The sequence below is a fragment of the Mixophyes fleayi genome, chromosome 5 (genome assembly GCF_038048845.1).
Source record: "Mixophyes fleayi isolate aMixFle1 chromosome 5, aMixFle1.hap1, whole genome shotgun sequence".
Classification (NCBI taxonomy): domain Eukaryota; kingdom Metazoa; phylum Chordata; class Amphibia; order Anura; family Limnodynastidae; genus Mixophyes; species Mixophyes fleayi.
The window spans coordinates 255058237-255083388 of NC_134406.1; the positions used below are offsets into that span (position 1 = coordinate 255058237).

Sequence of the window (25152 nt, forward strand, 5' to 3'; positions counted from 1 at the left end):
GATTAATTACTACGAGGTCACCACGAGAAAGGGTTAAAGGTGAAGGAAACTTAATTTGTAATTTGTTGGAATTAATTAGAGCAATAGAAAAGAAAATATATGTTCCCCTTCCCCAGAGAAACCAAACGTTGAGCTTTTGTTCCTTGCAGATGAATCATCGCCCTTGAGACGTTCAGACGTCTTATATGTATCAGTTGTTTACAAACGTTTTACTAGTATTATGCCACACAGTCCACTTCATAGCACATAAGTATGGATAAAATGATTCATTCAACTTACGACCAAAAGTTTCCAGATAAAACCACATCACGACAAAGAGTAGGTTCAAAGTTATACATGTTTATTTTTCTTATACAACTGATATGATTAATATAGACTGATATGGTTGCGCACGGCCCAGCTGTTAATTTAATGTTATAACAATGTATAAATGATGGCATGTCTTGGTACACCTAAGCCTCCAGAAATCATAGTATTCCATAAACTTAAAAGGAATTCATTGAAAGATGTATATAAAGAGCGGAGAGCCTACAGAAAGCATTTATTATGCATCAAACATTAGGAATTAAGGAAAGATTCTAGAGTTTTAATTTTTAAAAAAGCGGACTTGCATTGCGCTGCATTGTTGCACAGTATTTTGTACTTCAACGCTGCAACATGTGAAGGTCGCAGTATGGCTACTGTAGGCTCTGGGCTTAGAAGCACGTCTCCTCCTTACACTGAATGCACCTAAGTCATTAAGGAACGTATCTGCCGATTTTGTGCGTATCGCCGGCAAAATCAGTCTGCAAATGCTCGAAACTTGGTGATATACAACAGAACGCAGCCACGTTCAAGTCATCTTCGGCACAGACGACACTTAATTCAGCCTACCATTTTGGGGAGGGAACGGGGCGGAATTACGTAGGCAATGTACAGTAAGGGCGTTCCAGTGCAGCCGCGTCCAAGTCCCGCTCAGGCGCACACAGAAATACGCTGGTTTCCTGCCATATCTCTTGCTCCAGCTAGAGGTCTAGACTAAGTGCCAATTACCAGAGCCCACGGCTGAGTATACAGCTATAACATGTGTTTGCAATCAAGAGCAACTGTAAAAATGTCTGTTATGTACAGTAGACAAAAAATACACCCTAATAAATGTCTTTGAAGAACAAAAACAAAGAATATTTTTTAAAAAATGTCCATGCATAATCATAAATGACTATGATACTGAAATGTAACATTAAATAAATATATAATTTTTTCTATGCGTTCTTTTGAGATTTTATATTCCACATAGGTATTGTAGGTATCCTGCATTGTCTGGTCTAGTACAGCAGAGTAAACCTACGCCCATAGTCATCACCACACGTATCTTGAGATCCGTTCCTTGTTGGAGAATGCAGAGCCAAGTTACATGCAGTTTAAAACAAACACACAATGTGCTCAGTGGGTCTGAGTCATTAAGGAGAGCAAGGTAAAAAAAGGAGTACATTTTATCTTGGACAAACCATGTTACAACGCAAGGGGTGCAAATTAGTTTATTATTTTACATGTAAGCAAAATATTGGCTGTTTTTTCACGTAACACACAAATACTTGATAGCTTTAGTTTTACACCGAGATTTAAAGTTTATCTAGGACATGCCCATCTCCAACTATAAATCTGTCCTCACATTTTAAATTTACCTCCCCCTCCAATGCAACATGGTTTTGCACATGTGCAAAGTTACTCCATTTTTTATTTGCTTGGCTCTCCTTAAAGACTCAGGTCCATAGTCTATGGTGCAGATCTGATCCTCCAGTCCCCCTATTTCACCCATTGGATTGGAGCAGAGAGAAAGGGGATCCCAGGTAACGAAACCTAACAAACTGGAACAGGACACAAATAGTTTTTTAAGTTCTGAAAAAAACCTGGAATCATCGAAAGGTAGATCAGTTAGAGAGTTGTTTACTCCCTTGTATGTAGAGCTTAGCTTAATTTCTAAAAGCAATGAATACAAGCTCTACCCACTTCCTAAGAAGACAAACCTGAATCACAGTCAGTTAAAGACAAGCTGGTCATTCGCATTAAGATCATAGTTGTCAACCTTTAAAGACTGGCCTCTGGGAGTGGAGTCCCGGAGTAGAGGTAGCGTGAGGGGGTGGAGGTCTGCGAATCGCGTCATTTTGACCCCGCCCAATGTAACGTAATGACCCAAACGCGTCAGTTTAACACGGGGACAGGGGGCAAAATGATGCGATTCCCGGAGTATTGCATCATGGATGCTTGAAATGTGACCACTTCACTAGGAAGTGGGCAGATGGGGGAGAATTGCCAGCTCTCCCGGGAGTCCGGGAGACCTACCCGGAATTTGGGATTCTCCCGGGCATTCCGGGAGAGTTGGCAAGTATGATTAAGATGCATTCTTCTCCCTATAAGGTGAACTAAAAGGTGCAACTAAAATATTTTGGGGAACATAATAAACTTATAATTGAGGACTGGATATTCTGCTTATGATATATAAGCTAATTATGTGTATTTGGTTCTAAAAGGCATCACAGGGACACAATCATAGAACAGTTTTTGAATAAACAGCTACATTTGAGACATGTATTATCTGATGTTGTAATCCATATAAATGTGCATTAACCCTGTGTTTTATTTTCTCTTTGTCTTAAGCTAGGTGCACACTACAGAATTTTCCACCAACGTTTTATTCCGATCTATTTTACATGCGATCGATGTTCCGATCGCTCGGTCCATGGACTGCATACACACTAGCCTTGTTTAGGACGATAAAGGGAAGAGCGGACGTCCCTTTAGCGACTTTTTACAGCCATGTTGTCGTGAGCAATGACTGTAATTTTGTACTCACTGTTGTGGATCGGATGGAAGTTTATACACACTACACAGCGGAAATGAGATTGGAACGAAAGTATTTAATGGTACGACCAACCAAATGAGGCGATAATCGTCCATTTGGGCAGATTTTCGACCATCGTGTCACTACACACACTGACCCGACTTTTGAACCAGCGGTCGTATGTCGGCTGGTTGAGTCGATTATTGGACAAAAAACCTGTAGTGTGTACCTAACTTAAGACATAGGTGTATAATTAGATTTTTGATGCATCGCTTTTGCAAAAGTATTACTAATGCTAGTTTGATGTTTCAATGCACTCCCCCATGTAATAACTGAGGGGGTTCTCCTACATTACCGTAAATCGGATCCAGCCACAGCTCACAGCGTTGACCACTCCAGTCCTCTTTAGTAGAGCTCCGCAGTAGTTTTACAGCTGGTAATATTATATATACGGCAGTTTACATTAAGGGGGGGTTTCCAAAAACCGGAACATCCCCTTAAAGGACTTCTGCATTAATAGGACCCCAAGAATTTTTAATTTAGAAATCCTCCAAAGTGCAAATTACTGAATAGTGATGGAAGCAACCACTGTGCCTATTCAGTCATCCAATCAGACATCCATTGTTTAGATCTTAGTTACAGAAATGTCTCCTCTAAAAATATCTTGAAAATTGAAGTGACATCTCTAACAGAACATAGCAACTTTCTCAGCTAAACCATCTCTTCAATGATTCCAAGAGATCACAGGGTTACAAAGAAAGAAGTAAAACTTTAAAGAAAATATTATCTGACTCCAGCGTTCGTTATAAATCTATTCCTACTAATCAGGTTTACAACAGTCTGCCAGGTACTGTATGATGAGACCCATGGAAATTTTATGAAGATATCTCTTTCCAGGGCCGTAACTAGGGCTGTGCCATAGGGGCGACCGCCCAGGGCGCAGCGCTGAAGGGGGGCGCAATTTAGGAATATTTTAGGTTAATTTGGTTAAAATTGAGGGCTAGGGGGGCAGCATTTCTCTTTCTCGCCCAGGGCACTAGAATTCTAAGTTACGGCTCTGTCTCTTTCCACACGGTTTTATGTTACAAGCAATGTCAAGAGCCTATAGTATTTTACTTGATTATTTATAAATGACACACATTAAATATTATCCACAGTAAGTTCTACTCCTTTTTATATCCAATTTGTCTTGTTTTACCTTGTTAAAGTTCTCCTTTACAGACACCCTAGCAAGATATAACTGGAATGTAAATTTATAGGACTATTAAAGTTCAGTGAATGGATGGTTTTAACGTTTTGGTAAAAATGATAAAAGTGCTCAGCTGTGGCATTTAACGGTTCATTGCTTTAGTATTTTAGTACCAATGCTTCCCAGTCCGACAAAGCAAACCAGCAACAGAGATCTGAGCGATCTAAGCTATTTCATACATAATATTTGCATCTGAGGATTTTTCTTCCACTTGTAACTCAATCTTTTTGCTTTCGACAGCAAATAAAAATTATTTGAGGAATGGGAAAATAGATTTGTGCAGAACAGTGACACTAAATTCTGTTCTGTTAACCAGCTGCAGGGGCAAACGCAGGATTTGTAGAGGGGGGGTTTCCACACCATGCCACCAGTGGGCGTGACCAGCATGCATGAGGGCGTGGCTATAATATTAGACAGTGCTTGGCTGCTCTCGAACTCTTCTTATCCCTATATTATACATGGGCAATGCTGCATGCACTAGTGTTAGGTGGACGCAGCTCTCCCTTTTCAAGCAGAGCCGTGTGAAGCGGGGGCAGGGTCCAGCCACCTCAATTATACAGTGCCCCGGGCTTGGAGGGGGGTTTCCAGGCACTAGGAAACCCCCCCCCCCCTTAGTTTGCCCTGTGAGCTGTAAATATATGGTGGTAACCAGCAGTCTTTGTACTGAGATGCCATTTTTTCATACTACCTCAAATTATCAGTCCCAATCTGCAGAGTACACCCTCAATGCACAGCACTGCGGTATATGTTGGCACTTTATAACAAAGCGATAATAATAAATCTATGTACAGCTGCATGGGGAAGCCTACAGTTCCCCTCCTATTTAAACTTCCCCATTGGATAAAATTCATGATGACATTATCAGGGATTTTCTCCATCACGAAAATCGATTGGTGCTCTAGGGCAGATCTGTCTTACCTCTTCTGTAATTGTCAGTACTGATACAGTCAGCATCATAGTCAATGAATCTACCAATGCTGACGATATGGGAGACATGCAACAAGCGCCATGGTTAAAACAAATAGATAAATGTAAAAAAAAAAAAAAATGAAAGCAAGAAAAAAAAAATCTAATTTTTATACCCAGGCCCATTACTCTGCCCAACGGTACCTCGCCGGCCGTACATGTAATAGGTATCTCGATACTCAGAAGAACTGATTTTTTTTTTACACTCACTGGACAAAAGTAACTGTGGGAACAATAATGGAAAAGTACTCTTTGGGGGGGTACTCCATTATGATTCACGGCCGCGCTTGTAAAGTGCCATTACGGTACCGCGGCATCGTGGTACCAGCAAAACTTGGAAATGTGCACTGACCAATGCCCCCTGTCACAATATAAAGATGTAGGTAGTGGTCTGAGGGGGTTTATGACACAATTCCCTTGGTTTTTGGATATTCATCATCATCATCATCATCATCATCATCATCCTCATTTATTCAAATAGCGCCACTAATTCCACAGCGCTGTACAGAGAACTCACTCATATCAGTCCCTGCCCCCATTGGGGCTTACAGTCTAAATTCCCTCACATACACACACACACACACACACACAGACTAGGGTCAATTTGTTAACAGCCAATTATCCTACCAGTATGTGTTTGGAGTGTGGGAGGAAACCGGAGCACCCAGAGGAAACCCTCGCAAACACGGGGAGAACAAACTCCTCACGGATAAGGCCATGGTCGGGAATTGAACTCATGACCCCAGTGCTGTGAGGCAGAAGTGCTTTCCACTGAGCCAACATGCTGCCCCGATATTTGGAATATTCATGACAATTCCAAATATATTGACTTGGAGGCGGAATAATAGGGAGTGCAGAGAGTGTGGTCTCTTCCGGTAGGTGAAGTGGGCCTAGCAATGCCAGGTGCCCCTCTGAGGTACCTGCACCCCAACAAGACCCATGCTCTGCTCTCCAAGGAGTACAAGGAAAACCTCTTCTGCACATTGGGGACCTGATTCATTAAGGAGTGTAAATGGCGTTTTGTGCCTATAATGCAACCCTCTGACCAACACTGCCACACACACAGCCCACTCAATACTTTTACCTTTGCGTTCTAGCTGGTCCATTGTGCAATATGATGTAGCACATGCCCTTGTGTTTCTAACTCCCATTGTCCTATAGATTGTAAGCTTGCGAGCAGGGCCCTCTTACCCCTCTGTCTGTATGTATTACCCTGTATTGTCTTATCAATGTTTGTTCCCAATTGTAAAGTGCTACGGAATTTGCTGGTGCTATATAAATAAATGTTGATGATGTTGATGATGATGATAATGCACATAATTACTCTGCACATGCCCATAACCGAACCATACGCCACGAAACCCAGCAGCGTCTGATTCCCCTTCCAGCGCAAAGGACACTTAATACAGCCTACAATTTCTGGGAGAGAACGGGGTGGGAAGAGGGCGTATGCCTGTTGTCAATGTACAGTGAGGACGTGCTAAGCTCGAGTACACGCAGCAGTGTCTGATTCAAGCTTGGGGCACCTCAAAGTACTTGTCTTTCAGCTGTATCGCTTGCGCCAGCTACAGTTCTAGTCTACATGCTGACTTCTAGTGATGACAGTCTTGTATGCATGCTAGAGCATGTGTTTGCAATTAGGAGCAACTGCAACAATGTTTTTTATTAAGAGTAGACAATAAAAACATCCTAATAAGTGTTTTTCATGGGAAACATTTAAAAAAAAAATATGTCATGAATGCCTATTTTATTAAGAGGTGACATTAATTGAATAGGTTTTTCTACTGTGCATTCTTTTGTAAGTTAATATTCTACATATGTATTGGACGTATCTTGCAGTGTATTGTCTGTTAGAGCAGAGCAGAGCTGGGGGTATATTTACTAAACTGCTTGTTGGATAAAGTGGAGATGTTGCCTATAGCAACCAATCAGAGTCTAGTCATTTATTTAGTACATTCTACAAAATAACAGCTAGAATCTGATTAGTTGCTATAGGCAACATCTCCACTTTATCCAACCCGCAGTTTAGTAAATATACCCCCTAGACCCTTATTTATCACCAGACATTCGTATACCCGGTTCACATGCGTTTTTAAGAATAAGCACATTACGTTTATTTTGCGTGCCTTAGTGAATTAGGCTCTGGGAGTCTACACCGAAAGAATGCCGCCTATCCGGTCACTAGGAACCAATGCCTTCGTTAGGTCATTGGTTCATAGTGAATCTTTAGGATGTATTTAGATGAAAATTGTTTTTTGGATGAGTAAAATTCCTCTTCCTTCACTGTGCATTGACAACAGAGGCCGTTTAATAATTAGACATGTTTGAAACTAATCTGAAAATAACATTTTAGTGTAATACATAGAAAGCAAAATTAAGGGGTATATTTACTAAACTGCGGGTTTGAAAAAGTAGAGATGTTGCCTATAGCAACCAATCAGATTCTAGCTGTCATTTTGCAGAATGCACTAAATAAATGACAGCTAGAATCTGATTGGTTGCTATAGGCAACATCTCCACTTTTTCAAAACCGCCATTTAGTAAATATACAGTGTTGTTAACTTGTCGTCTATGTTTAAGGGTCATGTGTTACTGAAGCTAATAAATGAAATTATTCATTACATCAAACTATTAACCAATAACAGGTTACAATATTTATCATTTTAAGATTAGCCCTTATTATTTATTTGAAACTGTCAGATTGGAATTTGCCCATGGGAAAACTAAACATTTAATTTGCAGATGGTTTGCCCCAGGCTGATATCGGAGGGTTCTTCTTTTACAAATAGTCATTTAAGAGGTATAACCTTACTTTAACAATATTTTTATACATAATCTTTATTAGTAAATTAGGTTTTTTTTTTACTAGGAAGAAAAATGTTTGTTTAAAACAAAAAACAACTGTTAATGGATGTACCGTACAGAAGGGTTTATAATGAGTTCATGTTTGTCAGTGCAAATCACTTTATATTATTAAAAGAAACAATTATGTCATCACGTGTGTAAGTGAGGTGCAGAGATTTGCAACAGCTTAATGTATAAAAACGAAAAAAAAATTAAAGGGCCGACTTTTCCTCTAATTAAGTGTTTCTTTCATCGGTTAGTGAAGCTGGATGGTCTACGTAATACAGCGTCTGTCATGGGACTCATGAAATATTTACATTGTAGACAAAAGCTGAAGAGTAGCATTCGGTAAACTTAGACGTGTAAGAACATCTTACCTTCCAGATTGAAAGAAGGTATATTTTTTTTTCATTAGCATCTGCCTTGGCCTAGGTCACACTAAAGCCAGGTCATTTACCATGTCCTAACAATGCTCTGAAAGGTTTATTGCTGTTGCAATAATAGAGAGTTCTTCTGATTACTGTTGGGGCTCCTGGGTTTGACTTTCTGTAACTATTTGTAAAGAGATTTCCTGCTGTTAATACTGTGAGACGTAGCAGTAAAGGATATATATATATATATATATATATATATATATATAAATATATATATATATATATATATATATATATATATATATACACACACACTTTCCTACTACATATATATATAACCTAAACAAATGTCCCATATATATATATATATATATATACATATATATATGAGATGACCCCCGTGTTCTGGTTTTGGTTTTGGTTCTGGATTTGGATTAACTTCGTGTTTTGGTTTTGGTTTTGGCAAAACCGCCCTTGTGTGTTTTGGTTTTGGTTTTGGTTTTGGATACAGATTGTTTTCTAAAATCCCTTTTTTTTCTGCTAAAATCACATCTTTTTGCTTTTTTTCCCCCTACATTATTATTAACCTCAATAACACTAATTTGAAGTCATTTGCAGTCAATTTTGACCACCTCACAGGTCACAATATTATTTTCATACACTTTCAAACCAAGGCTGCCAGACCTGTTATTTCTATTTCAGCAGTGACAATTAGCAATGGAGCAATGGAGCTCTCCTGAATGTCACTGTAGACTGAAGAACGCTGCTACCCGTCCTCTATCTTTTATACCTATGACGCTGCCCAACTGCACTAGAGACTACCAAGAACTGTGCCACCCCTTCTGTGTCCCTCTGTGAAATGGCGCTGGATAGCCGTTGAGGGTGGTACTTATATAATCCAAAGCTTTCAGGATCTGACGAAATAACGGTGACGTTTTGCCTCGTTTTCAATTCCGAGGGCGCGCGAAAGTACTCGGATCTGCTGAGTTCGGGTGTGTTCGGTTCTCGGGGAACTGAGTCTGAGCATCTCTAATATATGTATATATATATATATATATATATATATATATATATATATATATATATTTTACAGTGGTAACTCATATCTTAATTGTGTCCCACTTTGCGATCATATCAGTTGCAATCTTACAATTATTACAATATATGTAGCATAAAACCAAACAGATAGATCTTAATGGAAAAGATTATTTAGAGATATGATTGTCCAAGTTTGAAGATCTTGATCAGCCAGCGCATGAAAACTGTTGTATTGCTCGCTGTGTGAGCAGATGGCTCAATTATGAATGTCCAATCTCTTTTTCTGCTTGCTCACTATATAAACCTATTAGTGTGTTCAAATCATTCACTGAAAAGATCTTTTGATTAAAGTTCATAGAATTATTGTGTCCATGTACCTTTAGAAAAATACATTTATTGTTGTAATATTTAAAAAATGCTTAACAATAACAATTTCAAAATGACTGAACTAATAATAATAATAATAATAATAATAAAAAAAAAAATACAATCAATTCCAGGAAAGCAGGGCACGATGACACAACTTTAGTTGTCAAGTGGGCGAAGCAAAATGTGTAATGCCACAAATCATGTAGGTAACTATATAGAACTATAAATAAGGCCTAAAGGCATAGCTGCCATAGTATCAGCGGATGCAGCTACTATGGGGCCCAATCTGGAGGGCTCTGTCGCCCTTGACAAAGCCCCATCAGTATATGAGCATTTCTCACCTTGGGGCGGTACATGGGGGCCATTCCAAAATTTAGCTCTGGGGCTCACAAATGTCTATTTCCCCCTCTGGATACAGCCCTACTAATATCACTTTACATGTTGACCAGAAAAGTCTATGCTACACTGAGGATTCCTAGTGAGGGTGAAACAGTCTGTAGTTGAAAGTGGTGAGTCATTGCAAGTCAATGTCAAGCTCTAGAGCTGTAATACATTGACTGAAAGGGAGCCATGTAAATGGCTTACCCAGAATTCTGTTCTTCTGAAATGGATGGACTTATGTGCATTTTGTACATAGGAAATAGAGTAAAGGTCTCCCTAAGTCTTCTGCTCGCTGCTGTAATACAACAAAACTATTCTTATGCAACACATAACAGACTAGCTAGCTGTGATTTATCGCTATGCTAAGGGCCACATGTGTGATGGTTAGAAATAAAACATGGACTTACTAATGTATAAATAAATAGGACATTTGTTTGGGTTACAAGAACTTGCACGAATTCAGTTTAATAACTTTGGGAAAGCCTTTTCCAAATATCATGACAAGACTGAGCTCTTGAAAAGTGAGATTTCTTACAACAGTTTATTTATCAGATTGGATACATGGTTTGGGATTGTAAAGCTCTGATATAAAAATTGCTTAGTATTATTAATCCTAAGTATTATGTTGCAGCCTTTTTGATGTGGAAAGAATCACGACATTGTGTCTCTAAGTGGGATTGACAATCTTTCACTTATCTAACAGAGAATAGTAACTGCATGAAATGTAGAACTTTGATATGTATGGACTTTTTCCCAACAATGCCGTCTTGCAATAACATATGTATTTGCAGGACGATTTGCCAACCAAGATTTATGGCATGTTTTTCTCATTTATACATTTTTCTCTAAGGTATTTTAAATTTAAAGAAATGTTACATACAGAAAAGCCACTTAAGTTAGAGTGAGATAAACTAAACCATAAAACAAAAGATATTCTATAATTGCAAACTCTACCCTTCCGAGAGGAAGGTCAAGTAGCAAATGAGAGGTCAAATTGATGCATCATCATGCCAACGGGATGGGGCAGATTGGTGTGATTGGAGTTTGGGGCACATCCAACTAAAAGGTGGAATTTATTTTATTTTTGACAAAACCATGTTACGCTGCAGGAGTGAGGTCAATTTATAATCTCCTGATGGGGGCTGTTTCCTGTTGCTTGGTAAAGCCCTGCAAGACATTTGTATAATTTGGTCAGTACAGTGAGTGTTCCATTGGAATCCCTGGTGCTCACTGACGATGATGCTTTGTAATATCCTCTGTATTGTAGACCTGTGTCTTAATTTGCTCTGGTGCTCTTGGATTTCTACCAAAGTGCATGGGTTTATGGAGAAATGTTAGTGCAGCAAAAGAGGTCACATTAGCCGATGTAATAAGTTGGACAGCAGGGGGCGCTCTTTTCTAAATACAGAGCAGGTGCACTCGTGTGTGCAATAATGATTTTATTTTTCGGAGCGAGATTATTAAATGAGATAGAGGAGTGAAGGGGGTGCATTTCTAGGCCAATCCTTGTTTTGTGGAAGGGCAGATATCCATTTTGACGCTGCAAATACCAGTTCAGATTTCTTAGAGATGGGGTCCTAATGGGCTGCATCTTGCTTTTTTGCAGTTGCACTTTTGCGGAGAAGTATAGGACAACACCCGATCTATGCCACTTCAGAGGCGCTGGAAAAATCAAATCCTTTTGGAAGGAGAAAAAGGCGGCACATGTCCAGAAAGCAGGGGACAACCAAACCACACTTTTCCACCCCTTTATCATGTTTAAATAATCTTGTCTTACAAAACAAAATCTACCTAAACTGCAAGAGAAGTTGTACTGCGGGTTTGATCTTTTGCAACTGAGCCTTTTTTTGTTTGATTAACATATTATATATTGATTATTGTTATATTCTGTTTTAGGATTAAACCTGTGCACTGTGAGGCAGCAAGGTTTAACCACTGTGGCACCGTACTGCCCAGAAAGTAACTGTCACTAGTAATTATATAAGCATTATATAAGTAATTATATAAACACATTTAGAAAGATGGAATGTTGATTGTCCTAGCCTAAAACCAAGTCTAGTTCTTCCACACTGTCTTAAGTACAAGGCTGCTAAACAACCTCCAGACGCATGTGATCAGACAGTGCTCCCATACCTTAATATGGGCAGTAAGTGACTGCTGGATTGTTGAGCCCTCCAGAAGCAATGGTAGCACGGTGGCTCAGTGGTTAGCACTTCTGTCTTACAGCACTGGGGTCATGAGTTCAATTCCCGACCATGGCCTTATCTGTGCAGAGTTTGTAAGTTCTCCCCGTGTTTGCGTGGGTTTCCTCCGGGTGCTCCGGTTTCCTCCCACACTCCAAAAACATACTTGCAGGTTAATTGGCTGCTATCAAAATTTACCCTATTTTCTCTGTCTGTCTGTAGGTTAATTGGCTGCTTTTAAAACTGACCCTAGTCTCTCTCAGCCTATGTGTGTGTGTTAGGGAATTTAGACTGTAAGCCCCAATGGGGCAGGGACTGATGTGAGTAAGCTCTCTGTACAGCGCTGCGGAATTAGTGGCGCTATATAAATAAAATGGTAACAAGTAATGGTAGAAATTCCTAATAAAGAAAACAACATAACCCACCCCCCTTTCAAAAACACAAACAAAAACACACATACACAAACAGGCTCTGAGCGAAAACATTTGCTCCTAAAAGAGATCGGTGTAATTCCATTGGGACAGGGCAATCCCATGCATTATAACCTCCAACGAAGTCTCCTATTACTAACTGACCTGGACTTTCACTAGGTGACTTCCCGTTTCTTTTTGCCACTTATCAAGCTGATTAGTCCTTTGGGCATGCAGAGTCAAACAAGCAAAAATTGCTAAATAAAGTTAATGCAAAGAGGAGAGGAACTGAGTGTATTTCAGCAAGAGCTTGTGTTGGACCCCGGATTTCTCAGGAAAGGCCCTAGTTTGTAAAACAAGCCAAGGGATGGAATTTTTCCCAACCCCATAGATGGATCTGTTGAGCAAGTTAAAAGTTATAGTTCATAAGCAGCCTGCTAGGTTTTAAGTTCTCTAATTCAGCGTGTAACACTCTATAAGCATGTATTATAGAAAAAAAAAGTGTGAGGGAAGCGTGTAAGCAGTTTTTTCTCATCTGGATCATTTCGTCTTGTAGAAGAGCTGCCTAGGGGATTAAAGTGCAAAGGTTTGGAAAGTTGAGGCTTTTTACAGCCTTGCAGGCTCTGATCCAAGGAAGCAATTACAATGACATTTAAACAAAATAACATTTATTTTTATGGACAAAGGGATCATTTGCAACACGATATACATATGTCGAGGATATTTTTTCTTTATCAAATATTATCTTTCAACTTTGAACAAATCCATTAAAATTAGAACTCTGTCTTGTATTGTGTGTGTCATTGTGCAGCAATTTCTGGACAACAAATTGCTTGTCAGGTCAAAATGGATAAGTGTTGTAATTAATATAGTTGATGACCAAGGATGATTATTATGTTTCCATTTTTCATCTTCTCTGCACGTCTTGGGAGATTGTACGAAGCAGCGCACTAATTGCTGTTTTGGTCCAGAGGGGAAATTTACTGGACATATCATATGAATGAATGCAAAATTTGGCAAACTTTGGCTCTCCAGATGCTGTTGAACCATAAGTCTCAGAATTCAAGAAACAGATATGGAGTGACAAGTTGCCTAAGCCTGTTTTAAGTGATATATATATATATATATATATATATATATATATATATATATATATATATATATATATATTTTTTTTTTATACCTTAAAAAGCCACTAAACCTGATAGCAGTTCAAAATTTGGGACATACAAGGCAGACAAAATAAATGCAGACATGAAAACATATGGTAGGGAGGACCCTGCCCATGAGAGCTGATTGAAAGAGGGCACAGCAAGAGAGTAACGATTGTGGCTCAGGGTGGAGATTGGGGCAGTTGTGAGGGTGCATTAGGGTGGGTTGAATAGGTGGGAGTAGAATGAGTTCTAATAAACAGATTGGCTTTCAGAGAACATTTAAAGATTTGAAGGCTGTGGAGAAGCCTGATCGAGCGTGGTAGGGAATTCCATAAGTGGGGAGCAGCACGGGAGAAGTCTTGTAGGTGGGAGTGAGAGGTCGATACCAGAGATGAGATACAGGTCAGAAGTAGATCTAAGAGGGCAAGAGGGAGAGTATTTTGTGAGATTTGAGATATATGAAGGAGTGGTGTTGTTTTCTGGGTCTATGTAGGTAAGGGTGAGTAATGTGAATTGGATTCTGTAGAACATAGGAAGCTAGTGTAGGGATCTGGGAAATGGTGCAATCAGATGTGGAATGGCAAAAGAGCTAGATAAGTCTTGGTGCAGCATTTAATATGGATTGAATCAGGGAGAGGTGAGTGGGGATAATGCCAGAATAGAGGGGGGTACAGTAGTCAAGACGGGAGAGAGAGAGTGGATAAGAATTTTGGTAGCATCTTGGGTAAGAAAATGGTTAGAAAAAGGGCATAATCTGGCAATATTTCCAAGGGGAAGGTGACAGGACTGGGAGAGAGAATAAACATTAGGAATAAAGCAGGGAATTGTATAATTAGCTGTGAGAGAGATTTGAGGGTAGATGATGACTGAGAGGAGGGAAAATCAGAAGCTCTGTTTTGGACATGTTGAGTCTTGGGTAGCATTGAGACATCCACGTGGAGATAGCATAGAGACAGTTGGTTACACAAGTATAGAAGGGGAGAGGTCAGGGAATGAGAGGTAGTTTTTGGTGTCCTTAGCGTCAAGACAAGCAGAGGGCCAAGAACAGAGCCCTGAAGGACCCCAAAAATAGAGTGTGGAAGGGAGGATTAGCCAGAGATAGAGACACTAAAGGAGTGGTTCAATAAGTAACACGAAAGCCAATGGAATGAAGGGTGTGCAAGAGAAGAGGGTGATCAATTAGTAGCAGAGAGGTCCAGGATTATGAGTATGGAAAAGTGACTTGCTTTAATTGCTTATACACAGGAAGACGGGTGTATAGAAAAAATAAAGGTGCACTAAATCCAAATGTTAGAATTCAAGTGGATACTGAGCACTTTGACGAAACATTTTGCTAAATTCTGAACAATGAACAATTCTTAATATGAAGCAGAAATGCTAAAATATTATTTTAGCTTTTGGAAGCAAGAACTCCCCAAATGTTAGGGAAGGCATGAATTGGATTCAGCTGGGTTAATATGTCCAAGACAAATTTAGGTGCTAAAATGAACTACCCTGTGTCCCCTTTATGCTTGCACTTGAGATTATGGGTATGTTGTAGACTAGGATGACCGTTTCATTGAATACCAGCAGAATTGTGTTTTCTCAGAAAATCATTCAGAAGATAATCAGTTCACGCTGCCATATTCCCAAGTGACTGACTTGGATCGCGATATATTCTATGGCAGATATTTTTAAATTCCTTTACCAGTATAGCTTCCATATTTAATTAGCAAAACTAACATAATTAAGTATTTACCTATTTAAATGTACGACCAGATACATGTTATGTGTTTTCATTTTACTGTATTTAGTTTCACTAGAATAAAAGCTCGCTAGAATCTGAATGGTTGCTATAGGCAACATCTCCACTTTTCCCTTTAACGGGGTTTGATACATGTCACCCACTCTTTCTACTTTACTTTACAATTTGATCGCTTTCTGTTTAGATATAAAGATTTTACTCGTTACCCAACAATCTTTGACAAGATCTATTTTAAAAAGCAAGTTTTATACATTGCATTTAACATTATTTTTTGTGGGCCAGATGGTGTTTAGGTATTTATAGTGAGTGTGGAAAAATATAGCTGTAGAGAGATTTTCAGTATTTCTGTTTAATACATTTAGTAAACATTGCTTTAAGCAAATGCTGAGACCAATATGGAGATATTGTTTAACATACTGGATGATCTCTAAATAAATATAATAAGGAAAATAAAAATAATAATCACTCACCCAACATCGCTATAGAGCACATTAATTAGCAAGAGCAAAATATTAAAATAGTTATTAACTGCAGTTTGTAAGCTTTTACTAAACAGCAAGAAAAGTAAAGTATATGGCCCTGAGGCAGAGTTGGTCGTAAAATGGGCGTAATTTGGGCTAAAAAAGGCAGACGTGAAAATAGTATTTCTGATTTATGCTTATACGCATCTTAAGATGTGTGCAGGTCGGCACCAATAGCCAATGTACCCGGTTTATGACGGACACACGTCACAGAAACTTATGTCCCACTCGCACTTTCACATTCACTATTAGCTACCATTAAAATCCTCTCTGATACTGCAGAACAACTCTCAGTCTCACAAACAAAACAAAAAAAATGTTCTGCTTAAACACAGACACAGTAACATAATATATGCCAGAGTGACAAAGAAATCGCCAATCTGTGTCAGTGGTGCAATCGCAAACAGCCAATCGCGAGCGGTTCACTAGTGTTGGAGACTGTCATCATCATCTGCTGCTTTTTGCACCTGTTCCTTTCCCCAGTATGCAATTGTGCAATCACACCTTTACTGTAATTGGCCCATGGTAGAACGCCCCCATCGCCTCTGATTCATACAAGATACGCTACGCTGACTGGCATAGTACTCACTCTGCATCAGCACCTATGTGTGCAAGTGTAAACAATATGTTACATTGCTAGCCCCATAATCCCATCGACTGTTGACATATTTGTGCAGGTTTGATTTAGAGTTAAGGTTAGGGTTTGGAGAAGGATTATGGTTGGGATTAGCTTTATTTATTTTCCCAGCTCTAACTGAAACCATTACAAGCTTGGCATGTGATTTCATTTTTGCATATCATCATCATCATCACCATTTATTTATATAGCGCCACTGATTCCGCAGCAGTGTACAGAGAACTTACTCATATCAGTCCCTGCCCCATTGGAGCTTACAGTCTAAATTCCCTAACATACACACACACACACACACACAGACAGAAAGAGAGACTAAGGTCAATTTTGATAGCAGCCAATTAACCTACTAGTATGTTTTTGGAGTGTGTTAAGAAACCGGAGCACCCGGTGGAAACCCACGCAAACACGGGGAGAACATACAAACTCTACACAGATAAGGCCATGGTCGGGAATTGAACTCATGACCCCAGCGCTGTGAGACAGATGTGCTAACCACTGAGCCACCGTGCTGCCCCATGCATATATTTAAAAACCTATAGGAGGCTGGAGGAGGAGGAAACATTCGTGTGAAAAGTCTTTTTTTACTTGGTTGCTATTATAATTTTTTCCTTTTGCATATTATTATTATTATTATTATTAATAATAATATGTTTGTTGATATAGATAGAGATTGGCGATTTGATTAAGCCAATTCAGAATTTTTTTTCAAGTGTCAGTGATTCATGAGTCGGTCCAGAGTCACCCAAAATGGCAGAATCTGGTCATTAATAGGGCATGGGGCATAAGAAGCCAGTCAACAAATGCCAAATGTCTGTAGCTTTATAGGAGCCTAAAGCCCTTCTATCACTGATTCCTCTTTGATTGTTCTAGCGCAAAATGTCTATATGTCATTGTAACTTGTGAGCGATGACTTATCTATCAGTATCTTGGCTTCTTACTATTTTAATTCTCACCTCTGATCAGGACGAACTTGGTCAGGGCAACATTGTCATATTTGCCTCTCTTCTATCTTACTTCCTACTTAGTTAACCCTATAGTGGAGATCAGTCCTACCGATCCACGCCTCCTCTCTGTACTCATGAGCCGACACCACAATCTGATAGTGCACCTTGTGCACGCTTGTGAGCGTGAGGATGATACCTCTAAGGGGCAGTGGTGCTCTTCCCAACCCCCAGAGCGGTGGAGGATGGGGTAACTTTCAAGATATCCAGAATGAGTTAAGAGTATTGCAATCTCTTTAATTCATTTACTTCTCATTAGTCTATTAGACAAAACTGATTTGTCCATGCTCAATTGTTAAGAAAAGACAGTATTTAAGTTAAACCCTTCTCCCCCCCAAATATACATTGGTTCCTCTTCTCTACCTAGTTTTCTGCCTTATATTGTGTCCACAGTTGACATGTTGCGGTAATCAATGTTGCATTTGCTGTTGCAAGATCCAATAGAAATTCTTACGGCCAAAGACGCGAACCGATAAGTTCTATCCCATAACCATTTAGTTGCTTGTAACATATTTGACTGATCTCCTGGAATCCTGGGAAAGAAGGTCACCCTGCCAGACTCTACCTCTTGTAAAGAGGTCAAGGCCTTGATGATGCAATTCTCATTATCATGGCTCTGCCCCCTGATACATAACAACCTGAATTGTGTTGTCACAACTCCACACCAGGCAAGTATGGCTTTTACTAACCATCAGCAGCAGCAGCGACATTTATATATATAGTGACAGCAAATTCCATAGCATTTATAAAATTGTGGACACACACACACAGTAACAAACAATATTGAGTAATACAGATAAAGAGGTAAGAGGGCCCTGCTCGCTAGCTTACAATCTATGGGACAATGGGAGTTGGATATCTTAGGTGAAGTCCATATTGCGTATTGGTCCAGCCAAAGGGTAAAAGTAAAACAGTGACTTGCATGATATATGATCCAGTCACACAGCAATGTTGGTCTGGGTTCAGAGGGTTGTTGTCTTGTGTGAATTGTGTAGAGGGTGGTAATAGGGTACTCTAGTGAGGCTAAGAGGGTGGTTGAGGAATATTATAAGCTTGCCTGTAGAGGTGAGTTTTCAGAGAACACTTGAAGGTTTGAACACTAGAGGAAAGTCTTACTCTGCAAGAGAGAGAATTCCACAAAGTGGGTGCAGAACGAAAAAAGTCCTGTAACTGAGAATGGGAGGATGCAACAATGAGAGTGTAAGAGACGCAGATCTTGTGCAGAACGGAGGTGTCGGGTTGGGAGATCTTTTGAGACAAGTTAGGCGTTGTATGTTGGTGGAGTTCTGTTAATGGCCTTGTATGTTAGAAGAATAATTTAATGTTGGATTCTGTAAAAAACAGGCAACCAATACAGAGACTGACAGAGTGACTCAGCAGAGGAAGAACAATTTGCAAGGAAAATCTAATGATAAAATATGTTAGTATAAGCATAATTTTTTTCGCCCGTGTGCTTTTGCTGCTGCATTTTGTAATTCTTTAATTGTATGAGATCCACCGCTTTTGCTGGGTGACTATTCCATGGATCTATCACCCTTTGAAAACAATTAATTCCTTATGTTTCATAATACAAGGGTCATCTACTTTGTAGATTGCCTATTTCAGTGTGACATATGGAATATCCATATATAAATCTCCACAATAATGATTTCTGTAATGTCACAAGTATATGAGGCTCCTCAGCGGAAATACTCTGATTCTAACAAGAAAGTTGATATACTAAGGAAGAGAATTGAAGACCATTGAAGAGACACAGGTTAGTCCTGCGAAGAAATGTTATACATTCCCAGGTAACAGCATTCAGTACCAATATACAGTAAGGATTAAACTGATGTCCTTTATTCTAGCAGTTGTAATATCACCCTCACCCCTAGGTTATTATTATTATCGTTTATTTGTAAGGAGCCACAAGTTTTCCGCAGTGCCGTACATGGTACAAACAGTACACTATACAGGGTAAGACAGTACAGAACAATAAACACAAAGTACCAGTACTTCAGAAACTCCAGGCAGGCAGATACAGTAGAGACGGAGCGGAAGAACAGGTATGGAGACAGGAGGGAAGATGGGCCCTGCTCATACGAGCTTACATCCTAAGGGATGGTAAACAGAATCAGGTACATAAGGAAGCCAGTGAAGCAATGGGGAGAGAGAAAGGGGGCAGGGGAGAACCAGAAGAGGTGAGAGGTTAAGTGGAAAGTTGGTAGGCCTTAAGGAACAGGTGAGTTTTAAGAGCCCGCTTGAAGGAGCACAGATTGGGTGAGAGACGAATGGAGCGAGGGAGGTCGTTCCAGTGAAGGGGGGCAGCACGGGAGAAGTCTTGGATTCTAGAGTGGGAAGAGGTGATCAGAGTGGAGAAGAGGCGGCGATCATTGGCTGAGCGCAGGGAGCGGGCGGGAGTGTGAATGGAGAGGAGGTTAGAGATGTAAGGGGCAGTAGACTGGGAGAGAGCCTTGTAAGTGGTGGTGAGGAGTTTGAAAAGGATTCTGTAGGGGAAGGGGAGCCAGTGTAGGTTTTAAGGAATATCATGTTTATTGTTATGCTTGAGCAGTATTACGATTTTAATGGAAACTGATGACCACTCAGCAGCATTATTCATCACGTTAGTGACCATCTGAAATGTATGCATTTTTTTGGTCACAATCCCAGAATTTTTGCAGTGTAATTCTTGTCCAGACTTTCAACATCGTATAAAGTTTTACCACATATCAGATCCCTTCGCTTTTTTTTCACTACTTTATCAACAAATACACTGAACTCGCTCTGACTGTGTCAGTAACAGTAAAACATCACAAGGGCTTTGTACCTAAACAAAATAGTAGGTTTTAAGAATGTTACTGTATCATCAAAAACAGTCTTACCAACATATTTATAAATCGATCTGAGACATAAATGTGCAGAGACGAAACAAAACAAACTCCATATTTCTACTATGGTTTATTACAATATACAAAATCAAACCCAGGAGGAGCGTATATTACATTACTTCATCAGAAACACATTAGCCTTGCAAACATTGTTTGTTTATTGTTGAATTGGAGAAAACTAGAACAATATGATATCAGGTTTAACAGTAAAGATCTGGCTACGGACCACAGGAACAGGCATCAACAGGAGAAATTTGAAGAGCATAAAATTGATTTTGAGGTAAAACTTGGTTCCAAAACACGTCATGGTGAGTTTAGAGGACCCAATATCATGTCTGTGATCATAGAACAAATGTAACCTTTACTCTTCAATATGTCCGGAATAGCTTCAAACCTAATATCCTTCAACCCCCCCCATACACTTTAGAGATAGTGTTCCCATATGTATCTGATCCCTTGTATCAAATGTTGGCCACAATATGTAACATTTCCTTCTCTCTTCTGCTTAACAGCAATATAAACGTTTCCAAGGCTCTGATTGTCTTTCCTTAATTCTATATTACGACTTATATGTTTATAGTACATAAAAATGATTTAGGGTCAGCCAAGCAACACTTTAGAGACACGAGTCGTTAGATCCATCAGTTCATTAGTTGATCGAGGAGAGTCATAAATCATCATCATCACCATTTATTTATATAGCGCCACTAATTCCGCAGCGCTGTACAGAGAACTCACATCAGTCCCTGCCCCATTGGAGCTTACAGTCTAAATTCCCTAACACACACACATAGGCTGAGAGAGACTAGGGTCAATTTTAAAAGCAGCCAATTAACCTACCAGTATGTTTTTGGATTGTGGGAGGAAACCGGAGCACCCAGAGGAAACCCATGCAAACACGGGGAGAACATACAAACTACACACACTTAAGGCCATGGTCGGTAATTGAACTCATGACCCCAGTGCTGTGAGGCAGAAGTGCTAACCACTTAGCCACCGTGCTGTCCAGATCCCACACTATATCCTGGTTTTACACATTGTGGTCAGTGCTTGGTTGGTTAGGCATGTATGAAGACAGCATTAATTGTATAGCAATAGAATCTCTGAAACCTATTGGGTAGGTAGAGGGAGTCACCTTTTAAGTTGCGATGTACAAGTTGTATATTGTACAAGGCAGTGGTACACAACTGGCAGATCACCCCATGGCCTGAATCCATACCGCTGCTGCCAGAACCTTCCCTGGTCATGTCCATCCTCTGCAGAAAGAGAAAACTTTATATAAAGTGCACTTAGAGTTGCTATTGTCCTGCTCTAAGTCCCCACCCACATACAGGGTTACTTTTTGGGGAGCAATTACAGTTCCCAGCTCTCAGAAGAAGGCTCTCACTGCCTGATTGCCCAAGCATGGTCCTCTCTATACAGAGGGCGGAGCCCACAGACCTCTTCCTGGGGTGGGGGGCAGGGGGGCATCTGGGGTGAGTGGTGGGTTTTGGAACTGCTGTAAAGTGTCAGGTCTATTTAATGTAATGTGTTTTTATAGTCATAAACAGATTTCCAAAATATATTACATTTTATTATATAAGCACAAACACACATGTGCTCTGCATACAGAAAAGGCCCTGGCAGCATTTTAAATGCATATACCTGTGTCTGCTGAGCAATATGTGTTTTAAATTTTACCAATCAGACAACAAAGCATGGGTAGCAGATAAAATGCATATTTCTCTGCAGAGATTTATTGTGTGTTTGCAGAGCAATGTGTGTGTGTTAAATGCCATCAGAACCTTGATTTCTGTCTGCAGAGCAAACATGCATTTTACATGCAACCTGAGCCCAGTTTTCTGTTGCGGAGCATATATGTGTTTTAAATGCGGCCAACCAAAGAAAAAAGAAGGCTCTGTAATTTTTTAAAATGCAGAATTTTCTTTTGTGCTTTATAAATGCAGCCAGTCTTGTTGTGTGTTTGCAGTATCGAGAATTGGATAGTAAGACATTTCTATCATAGCATAGAAATGAAAGTGGACTCAGAGAATTGAGGTTTGAAATTAGAATGGACAGAGAAATATGATTACAGCTCGCTGCTTGTTGGTTCTCTGTCTCAGCAGGAAAAATTGGTTGAATCATCGCTGAGGGTTGATTGAACTTTAGAAAAACACAATAAACCGTTTTACGACACTGAGATAGTTAAATAATTCATCGTCGATGTTGTCAAGAAAAATAAATGCAGAGCTGTAAATCCACTGTGCAGCCAACAATAGCAAACAATAAATAAGTTATTAAGTAACATAAATAATAATAAATAATACAATAAACTTTATTATAAAATATTATTCGAATCTAACCCTATGTTAATTCATGGCATCAAATTCATAAAATAAATCCCAGTGATAAATTGACCTTTTCATATGTGTCTCTGCTCATAAGTCATATAACACACATGTATGCTGTAATGTAGATGATTTTCTTTTAGGGATATAAATCCCAACTGGACCCAGTCAATAGAGTCAGTCTGCTTAAACCACTGGGTGAGTGATCCGTACAGAGAAAATTCCCTTAAGAACAAAATGTCCTATTAATAATATGGACATAGAGTTAAAAAGAGTAGTATAGACATAGAATATCTCATCATCTGGTTGTATAGCAGGTACTTCCAATGTCCAAAATAGTTTGAGCATAAGTTATTGAACCGTTTCCACATCGCAGATGTGAATGTTAATGGTGCGTATAAGCAGCGGTCCAATGAAACAAAGGTACTATAAGTAGTAGTGCATATGATGTAACCAACACGTTTCTTTGCAGTTAATGGTGCATATAAGCACCGGTCCAATGAATCAAACGTACTAAATGTAGTAGTGCATATAATGCATCCGACGCGTTTCTTTGCGGTTAATGGTGCGTATAAGGAGTGGTCCAATGAATCAAGCGTACTAAAAGTAGTAGTGCATATGATGTAACCCCATGCATTTCTTTGCAGGTAACAGTGTGTATAAGCACCAGTCCAATGAATCAAACGTACTAAAAGTAGTAATGCATAGGATGTAACCAACGCGTTTCTTTGCAGTGAACAGTGCATATAAGGAGCAGTCCAATGAATCAAACATACTAAAAGTAGTAGTGCATATAATGCATCCGACGCGTGTCTTTGCAGTTAACAGTTTGTATAAGGAGCAGTCCAATGAATCAAACGTACTAAAAGTAGTAATGTATATGATGTTACCAACGCATTTCTTTACAGTTAATGGTGCGTATAAGCACCGGTACAATTAATCAACTGTACTAAATGTAGTAGTTTCTTTGCAGCTTGCATAATACTAGTTTCTTTGCAGCTTGCATAGTACTAGTTTGTTTGCAGCTTGCATATCAGAGGCATTTTTTTTATTACTAAGCAATGTATTTTTTGCTATTGTTTGAAGGGCAACAGATTTATAGTACTGCCTCTATTTACTTTTATCTTTGTTTCAGAATTGAGCACAAAGCTCCTGTTACAAGCAGCTGGTCTTGTCCTCTTTCCTCCCTTACACTCTATATTTGATATATGTGAGTCAAGCTTTCTTACTTTTTTTAGTTGACGCTGTGGACGGTATGTTTGAAGATAATAAAAGACTTGCCTCACAGCTTCAGGTATGACTGCATTTCATTAGCTGTATTCTGTGATCTGCTATAACTAATGGAGCTCCCGCTATGGTAGGGAAAAGACTGGCTGAGCACTTAAAAGGACTCAGTCCTCACTTGATGATCTCCTACCCCTGCATTATACACAGTAGAGCTTGGCTTTTAACCTTGGTGAAAAATGTGATAGGGACCATGTTGTGAAACTGATTAGTTTTCTGCTGACTTCTGTACCTCAAGAACACCTGCAGAAAGGATTTCTAACTCAAGTTAACTCTACTTTTCGTGATCTGCTTGTCCATATAACGGAAGATAGCTTGGTACGAGCAGAGTTCTAGAACAGTTCTGGAGCATTCGGAAAGGGCTGGAGAATTTTATCCGAACAGAAGACAGGAAAAGTTAAAGTATGTTTGGCATATTTGCATAACAATGAAAACTAGAAACTGTTGCTTTCTTGGCAGATATTACATGCCATATAAATGATTTAAATTTAAAACTACAAGAAAAAACAAAACAAATTATGTCTGATATGATTGAAGCCGTGAGATCTTTCAGCAGAAATTGGAGCATTTTCAGATTGATCCACAGGAAGCATTGCTTCACTTTTCAAAGCTTGAGAAGCACATTACAAAGCCAAGGCCAATGTGCGTTTTGAAAGTTATGGGGTTTCATGCAAAAACGAAATGAAAATATTAAAAATCATTTCCACAATTTCTTTACCATATCTGGTAAAACACATTGGACCGTTTGCTGTCGAGTCCCAGTATAATTTTACCAGGGCAAATGTTACTTCTCTATAATTGGAGTTATTTGAACTGCAGGAAGATGCATCATTGTAAGCACAATTAAATTGACTGTGACAGATGAATGACAAAGTTGGACAAAAATGTTTATCCCAACTAAATACCCCCTGATGCAAAGATTACCCAGGTCCATGTTCTTAAAATGTTTGGTTCTACATGTACTTATATGCTGCTCCTCCTC

General features: G+C 39.4%; 1 protein-coding gene across 1 annotated transcript in view; it reads right to left on the reverse strand.

The window, feature by feature from the left end:
• Positions 1-25152, reverse strand: part of ANGPT1 (angiopoietin 1) — a 256479-nt gene that overhangs the window by 113512 nt on the left and 117815 nt on the right. The window lies entirely within an intron of this gene.